We start from the raw sequence: 9,639 nt of genomic DNA, 5'->3' as shown, positions 1-9,639 counted from the left end.
TTGTACTCTTGCAAGTATTTTTAAGTGTTTTTATCCCTACTTTTGCAGGTGGTAAAAATCCTATTAGTTGTCCTTGGAAGTTGCCACCTAAAGCATGTACTTGTTCCAACGTTCCTTGATCTGTCAATCTTGGACATGCATCCGTTGTATGCCCCATCATTGAGCACACACCAAAAACCTGTTGTGCTTGAATAACTGCTTTCTCACAAGGTTAATTAGCTTAGCAATCTGATCAAGTAATTCATTATTTGTACTAACCTCATTCACCTTGTGAGAACTTTGGCTCTGTGTTCCGAATTGTTGAGTTTGAGCGGGCATGGTGGCAATCAAAGTCCTTGCTTGTGCAGGCGTCTTGTCAATTAGAGCTCCTTCAGCGGCGGAATCAAGCATAGCTCTATCATTAGGACACAATCCTTCATAGAAGTATTGCACAAGAGAAAAATCTGTGAATTGGTATTGAGGGCATGCGGCACATAGCTTCTTGTAACACTCCCAATATTTGCATAATAGCTCCCCATGTTGTTATTGAATGCCATATATTGCTTTTCTCAAAGTTGCAGCCTTTGAAGCAGTAAATACTTCTCCAAAAACTAGTGTTGCATTTCATCCCATGTTGTGGTTGATCCTGGTGGAAGATCATATAGCCACTCTCTTGCTCCATCAGCCAATGAGAAAGGAAATGTTTTTAACTTGATTCTCTTCACTCACGCCTTCTGGCTTCATCCCTAAGCACACCATATGAAATCCCTTGAGATGTGTATGAGGATCCTCTCCTGCAAACCATGAAATATGGGAAGGCAATGGAGCATTCCAGACTTGAGCTCAAAACGTCCATTAGTTGGATAGGTGATGCATAATGGTGTGGCAGGTCCAATAGTTGCCACGAGCTATGATAGGAGCATATTCATGCGACTTAAATGGCTTGTTCTCGTGCATTTACGTTATGTTTCTTTAGTTATTTTAGTACTTTAAGCTATTTTGGTGTGTTTGTAGGTCCAAAGGGCTAAAGGAGCAAAAAGATGCATTTAGGAGACTTTTGGAGCACTTTTGGGCTAAGGATGGATAGCTTATGCTTGGAGCCAAAGTGTTGGACGAAATTGAAGACCTAATTGAAGACCAAAGTGTTGGAACCTTGTTCCCTTTAGTTCTAGGACATTTAAACCTTTCCTATATCCATTGCACATGCATTCCTTTAATCCACATGCATCTCCATAAATCATCCAACACACTTTCTCTCCCAAAAACCGTACACACCATTCACCCTAGATTCTAATCAGCCATTCACCAAAACCATTTCCCTTTGTGCCGTGCACATGCATACACACTTCATTTCAGCCACATGCAACCATTAAACATTCAATCATTTCACTCCACTTAATGCCGTGAGTTCCCATCAGATTTCCAACCTAATTCACATGCATTCCATCCTTTAATTCACCCACATGCACTCATAATCATTCACACCTTGCATTCACATGCATTTCCAACCTAATCACTCACCCACACAATCTGCCATCATTCACACAAACACCATCATTGCCGTGCATCCCATTCCATCTCCCATTTCAGATTGCATTCCATTCATTCCAACCAAGCCACATGCACTCCCTTTAATTAATTCATCCTAGCTGTCAAAGCACATGTACATTCACCCTAATCATTCACACACACAACCTGCCATCATTCCAGAAATTCCTCCCATTGCCGTGCACATTCCCCTTGCATTTCAGCCATTCCTCATGCATTTCCAAGTCACATGCACCCTTTAATTCATTTTCAGCACAATCACTTCAAAACCGTGCATTACTCCTTCATTTCCAGTCATTGCACATGCATTCATCATCATCACTCTAGCTTTAATTCATGTGCACATTCAACATTCCAGAAATGAAGCCAACACATGCATTCCCTTCATAAATCAGTTTTGCACATACATTCACTTAACCTAGCTGTTTTGCACATGCATCCACCCACCTCCTAGCTGTCATGTTCCCTCTTATTTACCTATAAATAAGCATGCATTGCAGCCACAATTGATTCACACTCATTCATACACATTTCATTCACTCCTCCATTTCAGAAATTCATCCATTGTACATACCACAAACACTTCCCCCTTTGTGCCGTGAGGCTCCCTTACAATCCAAACACCATCCTTCCATTTCCACCACTCCTCTTCCATTCCTCCACCACTCCCCAAACCATTCACACCATCAAACTATCCTTAGACCTTGTGCTACAACGAAGAGGAAGATAAGAGTGCCTAAACCTTCATACAATTCAAGTTTGAGTTGTTGGAATGTTTAGGTGTTTCTTTGATTTCAATGTTTAATTTCAATACTCTTTGTTTTGTACGAATGAGGAATGGAAGAGAAGAGGGCCTAAACGTTCATACAATTCAAGTTTGAGTTGTTAGAATGTTTAGGTGTTTCTTTGATTCTCTTTGTTTTGTACCATGAGGAACTAAAACCCCCTTGGCTAGGGGGTAATTCGAAATATATGTTTATGCTTGCATTTTGATTTGATTACTTCTAATTGCATTTCATAAGTTGTGGATTCAATTCGTTTAACTGTTTGATTGATAACTTATTTATGTATGTTTATTAAGAGTGCACACTTAATTTTCATGCATGAATATGACGCTAGAATATAAGTGAGTTTCACCTAATAGTTACGAACTTATATTCACAAGTAGTGGAGGTTGCTTATAAACAATCGTGTTAAACGAATTCTTGGCATAAGTTTCATGCGTATTCCATAGTAACGAATGCCTCGTCAACACTTATAATTTTCATAGAGCGTAATGATTCTTGCTTGTATCTCTATTATGCAATCATGTAGGGGACTTGTGGGGAATGTTTTGGGTTGTCGTATGCAATCATCCAATTCAATAACGTTAGGAAGATTTGAAAGTTAATTTAAGCGGATCTAATTAACTTGGAGCGTTGAGAATTAATGATTTGTTGAAATGCAATTGGAAATCGTTTTATTATGCAAGTATAACATATGTGGAGATGAACCCCGTAGCTAACTTTCCATCCATTCAATTCCATCAATTTATTCTTTCTTCTTTTGTTTCTGTTTTCATGTTTAATTTAACTTGTTGTTCAATTATGTTAAACATGTGGAACTAATTTCTTTTTAGTTAGAGGCGAATTTGAAGCCATGGACATTTGTTGGTTATGATTTGATTTACTCCAGTTATGAATTCATGAACTTTAGATGTGGTTTACTTTTCTGTTTTGATTAAGAACTTGTTTATGTATGTGGGTTGAGGGTCGACACTTAATTTGCATGCCTAAACTTGATGCTAGGATATAAGGGAATTTCACCTAATCGTTATGAACTTATATTCATGAGTAGTAAAAATCGCTAGTCACGATTGTGTTTAGTAAACCCTAGGCTGGATTAACATGCGTATTCCATAGTTATGAATGCCTAGTCGATGTTTATGATTTCCGTTGAACTTAATGATCTTTGTTGAATGTCTCTATCATGCGTATTCCATGTTAGGGACTTTGATTAGGAATAATTTGGTTGTAATGCGTATCCCATTCAATCCAATGAATCTAGGGAAATCTGAAAGTTAATTTAAGCGGACCTAATTAACTTAGAGCATTGTCATTCATCGTTTGTTGAAGTCATAACTGGGAGTCAAATTATATGCTTATGTTCATGTGTGGATAAGGAACCCTCTAACTAGTTTTTCATCATTCTATTCCATCAATTTCGTTTGTACAATCTGTTTTGTTTCCAAGTTTCTGTTTTAGCTTTAAATTCGTCAAAACCAATCCCCCATTTATTTTAAAGTGTTAGATTAGTTAGAATTACATTTAGTTTGTGTTTTTAAGAGTTTTGATTAAATTTATTTCCCAATTTCGTCCATATTCACCAAAGTGCTCAAAACTGCCCAGAAAGTGTTTTTAAGTCAGTTTTGAGTGTTTTGGGTGATGTTTGAGTCTTTTGGTTTGTTTTAGTGTTTTAAGCGTTTAACTTCGCATTCTTTGAGTTTAGTTTAGTGTTTTAAACTTTATTTTACGTTTTTGAGTCAGTTTCCAAGTGATTTGCAATCCCTCCTAATCCCCGATCCAGAACGATCCCTACTTATACATATACTACAATTGACGAAAAAGAGGGTTTAATTTGTATGCGTATAAATCTCGCATCAAGCTACCTCATGGAGAGGTTGACATTGGCTGCCATTTCTTGTTCCTCCTTCTCTCCACCAGAGCTTGAACCTGGATGTGAAGGTGTTAGAGAAGGATACACTGTTTCTTCAAAAGGAATTGGGTTCTTGAGTCGTTCAAGGCGCTCTGCTATGCTATTTAAACGATCAAAGCCTTGGGACATGAACCCAAGTATCTAAAAATATTCAAAACAAAATTAACGTATTAGTTTAAAGAAAAAATAAAACAAAAAATTAATCACACTAATTTTCGTTAACAATTAGGGAAAACAATCCTCAGCGACAAGGCACCAAAATTGGTTTGCCTAAAATAAACAGCAATTAACCTTGCACTATTAAGTCATTATTTAGTATAGATTGAAGAAAGGGTCTTTTCTACAAAGGATTGTTGAGAATTATTAATCGAACACACTAAAATGTTCAAAAGAAAACCTTAGAATGAAAGAATATAAAATCAAGGCAGCAATTATAATGAAAGTGTGACAAGGGGGGTGGGGGGAGTGGTTTTGAATGTTTTGATGAAATTATAAAGAGATGCAACTAAGGACATGTTAAGACCATTAACACGAAAAAGGGTATAAGACAATACTAGGGTTACAAGTACTCACGGGGTCTTGTTGAACCTAGAGTTTGTTTCACATGTTAAGATCATTAACAGTTGCTACTTAGTGTACGCATGCATGACAATTACGGATTACACATATGATACTAACATTAGGGTCCTAGCATGCTTATATAGTTGGCCACCTAAACAAACAAACTAAAAATCATGTTATTTAGCTCAGTGAAAAGAAAAAAATAGTTCAATCAAGGATCATAAGGAATATAAACTGAATGTTATTAAATATAATTTAACATGTTCGGGGCCTCAAAATTGCCCCTAGTACAGAAAATGAGCTAGACATAGCACCTAGCATTTTGAACTGAAAATAAAGAAGAAAAACTGCAACACTATCAATTTGCAAAACCTCAAGTTAAACATGGCGGCTTCAATGTATGAAGTTGGAGATTTTGCGTTCTTTCCTTTGGCCTTGCACCACTTGTCATTTCTTATCACATCTTGTCATAAAAGCTGGAAGTACAGCCAATACAAAGTAATTGGACAGTAGCTAGAATAAACTTGGCAACTGCAACTAGTACAACTTGAAGTAGATGAGTGAATTGGTTTCTTTATTTCTTTTACTTTTGTCATTTATTATCTCTCCCACATGAATAATTTCCTCCTCCTTTCTTCATTTGATCCGCAAAGGCTGCAGCTCTCAACTTGTCTTCCATTCATAGCAGCAAAGAGTCCAACTCATGTTTTAGAGGACAGCTGCTAAAGTTAATTTAGACATGTCTCAGTATTTTAATCACTCAGACCGCTTCATTAAATAGATTATCCACAAATTTGGATATGTTAATGTCAACACAATTTGGAGTAACCTTCATGAAGAAGTCATTTTCATTTGAGAACTTTATGTTGGCATTTTTAGACTTTACAACCTATGAACTGCAAATTTGAACAACTGTCAGTGCGGGATGAGCTGGGGATGATATAGAGCTTTGATTGATGCCAATTTTGGATATGTTGTAGTAGACACAATTTGCAACAACGTTGATGAATATATCATCTAGATCCGAGCATTATACATTAATGGACTGATAAACAAGAACTGCTAATTCCAGCATGCTGCCACAACTTGCATGTCACAACTTGCTTATGTATCAATACCCTCATATTTGTAGCGTAAGGACTTCATATAGACTCCAAAATTCCCATCCCTAGTGCAGTCCACACATGCCATCCAATCCAAATCCAAAGTAGCTCATTTCTACTCAATTTAACCTTCTTTGGTCACTTTTGGCAATTGGACATGAAATCAAACGAAAAATTAATACCATAAAACATTAAAACAAATGGAAATTAACTAAATAAACTAGAGAACTAAGATAACAAAGTTACAGAAATATGTTCCTATTAGTCAAGCCCTTTCAGAGGCTAAGACTGCTGGTAGGAAAGGCGAAGGCCCTTTCCAAGGCTGAGAATGCTGGTGAGAAAGGCAATCCAGATCATTTCCAAGACTAAGGCTGCAGTGGAAAGGGTGATCCGGACCATTTTCGAGGCCGAGGCTGTTGTGGGAAAAGGCAGTGGCGATGTAGAGGACACGTTTGTTAATGACGTGGGTATGCATACTGGCGTTTCCCATGTAGGTTTTGTACACGCCTTGGTTGCGGCGGGAAATGAAGGTGGTTGCCTTTTCTGTAGTTAGCATTGCAGGAGGATTAGTGACGACTTGCTTTCTTACGGATTGTGTATGCGTGTGTGATCAGTTCTAGACGTGCTGACTTGTTCCGGATAAATGTTGGCATGTTTTTTATTGTCATACTCTGCATGCATGAGTCAGGTTGCTTTCTAGCGTGAATTTTCCATATCCTTCCATTATGATTTTCTTCTTCTCTACTTCCTTTTGCATGATTAATGATTTTCCTTTGCAGGTGGTATAAAATTGTTATGTGAATATATTTTGTATTACATAACTGCAGTTGTACACAGGTATGAATTTATACAAGAATTGTGATGCTATTCTAGGTAAACGGAAACTAATTCTATGCTATTACAATCATCTCCTACAATCGCTCCAAGATGGATTATTGTATCCTACAATCACTCCAAATCATATCAGATAGTTGACTATTTTTTTTTGCTTTAACACTCCCCCTCAAGTTGAAGTGTGGATGTCAATGACACCCAACTTGCTAAGATGCGAGTGGAAGGTGGGTGCTCTTAGCGGCTTCGTAAATATGTTAGCTATCTGACTCCCCGTTTGCACATGAGTGGTCTTGACTTCTCCCCTTTGAATCCTTTCACGGACTGTGTGACAATCTATTTTATGTGTTTGGTCTGTTCATGATACACGGGATTTGCTGCAATATGTAGGGCAACTTGATTGTCGCAAAACAATCTTGCTGGCTCAAGGTGATGTACATGCAAATCTTTCAATAAGTACCTTAGCCAAGTAAGCTCATAAGTGGTTGTAGCCATGGAGCGATATTCGGCTTCCGCCGAAGATCGTGCGACTGTGACTTGCTTTTTACTTTTCCATGATACAAGTGACTTACCAAGAAAAATGCAAAAGCTTGTCACTGATCAGAATGTGATCGGACATCTAGCCCAATCCATATCATAATAGCCAATCAAATTGAATAGTTTTCTGAAGAAAACAATAGACCTTGTCCTGGTGCTTCCTTCAGGTATTGGAGAAGACGATGTGCTGTGTTAAGATGATGAAGCTTTGGTTCTTGCATGAACTGGCTAAGAGTGTTCATTGCATACATAATCTCTAGCCTTGTAATTGTAACATAGATCAATTTCTCAATCAAACGTCGATATCGAGTTGGGTGCTTGAGAGCATCACTTCTTGTCGTTGTCAATACCAAATCAGATTCCATAGGTACTTTGGCAGGTTTTACTCTGAGCAAATCGACTTCCTCTAATATATCCAGGGTATATGTATGTTGACAAATGGAAACCCAGCTTTGGAACATGTAACTTCTACACCAAGAACGTATTTTAATGGTCTGAGATCTTTAATTCGGAAACAACCACTGAGAAACTTCTTGAGGTTACTAATGGCTTCCTCATCATTCCCTGTAATGATGATGTCATCAACGTAAAGCAACACCACAGTAATAGAGTTTTCACAAACCTGAGTAAACAACGAGTAATCTGCACGTGACTGTTGGAAGCCAATTTCTTGAATGGCAAATAAGAATCGTTGGAACCAGCTGTGAGAGGCCTGTTTGAATCCATATAAGGACTTGTGGAGTCGACAAACCATGGTCTCCCCCTGTCGACGATAACCAGGAGTGTCACATCCCGGCCTGGGCCCCCATCACATCCCGGGCTCGACTCCACCTTAGCACGATATTGTCCGTTTTAGGCCCTGACCATGCCTTCATGGTTTTGTTTCTGGGAACTCACATGAGAACTTCTAGTGGGTCACCCATCATAGGATTGCTCTCGCGTGAACTCGCTTAACTTTGGAGTTCCGATGGAACCTGAAGCCAATGAGCTCCCAAAAGGCCTCATGCTAGGTAGAGATGGGAATATACATATAAGGCTTACAGGATCCACTCCCCTGGGTGATGTGGGATGTTACAATCCGCCCCCCTTAGGGGCCCGACGTCCTCATCAGCACACATTCGGCCATGGATTGGCTCAGATACCAAATTGTCACATCCTGGCCCGGGCCCCTACCACATCCCGGGCTCGACTCCATCGTAACACCATATTGTCCGCTTTGGGCCCCAACCACGCCCTTACGGTTTTGTCTCTGGGAACTCACACGAGAACTTCCTAGTGGGTTACCCATCATGGGATTGCTTTCGCGCGAACTCATTTAACTTTGGAGTTCTGATGGAACCCAAAACCAATGAGCTCCCAAAAAGCCTCATGCTAGGTAAAGATGGGAATATATGTATAAGGCTTACAAGATCCACTCTCCTGGGCGATGTAGGATGTTACAATCCACCCCCCTTAGGGGCCCAACGTCTTTGTTGGCACACATCCGGCCATGGATTGGCTCAGATACCAAATTGTCACATCCTGGCCCGGGCCCCCACCACATACCGGGCTCGACTCCATCGTAGCACCATATTGTCCGCTTTGGGCCCTGACCACGCCCTCACAATTTTGTTTTAGGGAACTCACAAGAGAACTTCCTAGTGGGCCACCCATCATGGGATTGCTCTCGCACGAACTCGCTTAACTTTGGAGTTCCGATGGAACCCAAAGCTTATGAGCTCCCAAAAGGCCTCATGCTAGGTAGAGATAGGAATATACATATAAGGCTTACAGGATCCACTCCCCTGGGCGATGTGGGATGTTACAAGGAGGCAATAACATATATACTTCCTCATGTAGTACACCATGAAGAAATGCATTTTGCACATCCATTTGGTGCAGAGGCCAATTTCGAATAGCGGCAACAGTGAAAAGACAACAGACAATAATGAGTTTAGCAATCGGAGGGAACGTTTCTTTGTAATTGATGCCCTCACGTTGAGTGAACCCTTTTACGACAAGGTGGGCTTTATACCGTTCGATCGTACCGTCAGAATGATACTTGATCTTGAAGACCCATTTGCATTCAATAGGTCATTGGCTAAGAGGTAGAAGAACTATAGTCTAGGTGCAGTTGTTTTCAAGAGCTTTGGGGTCATGACAGGCCTGCTCATAAGAAGCTGGTTTGACCAGGTGAGATATGTTATGTACAAATGATGGATGAGCAGGAGATAAACAAGAGTAAGAGACGTACCGTTGAAGTGGATATTGCGTACCGGACATAGAGGAAGGGACGACATTGGGCATAAGCAAACTAGCATAGTGTGTCTGATAATCATTGAAACGAGTAAGTGGATGTTTAATTTGGTCGAACTGACGAAGTAGAGGAAGAGCAGTTGGGGGGGGG

This window comes from Pyrus communis, chromosome 4, assembly GCF_963583255.1.
Source record: "Pyrus communis chromosome 4, drPyrComm1.1, whole genome shotgun sequence".
In the NCBI taxonomy this organism is placed as follows: domain Eukaryota; kingdom Viridiplantae; phylum Streptophyta; class Magnoliopsida; order Rosales; family Rosaceae; genus Pyrus; species Pyrus communis.
Note: the sequence above shows the minus strand (reverse complement) of the source record.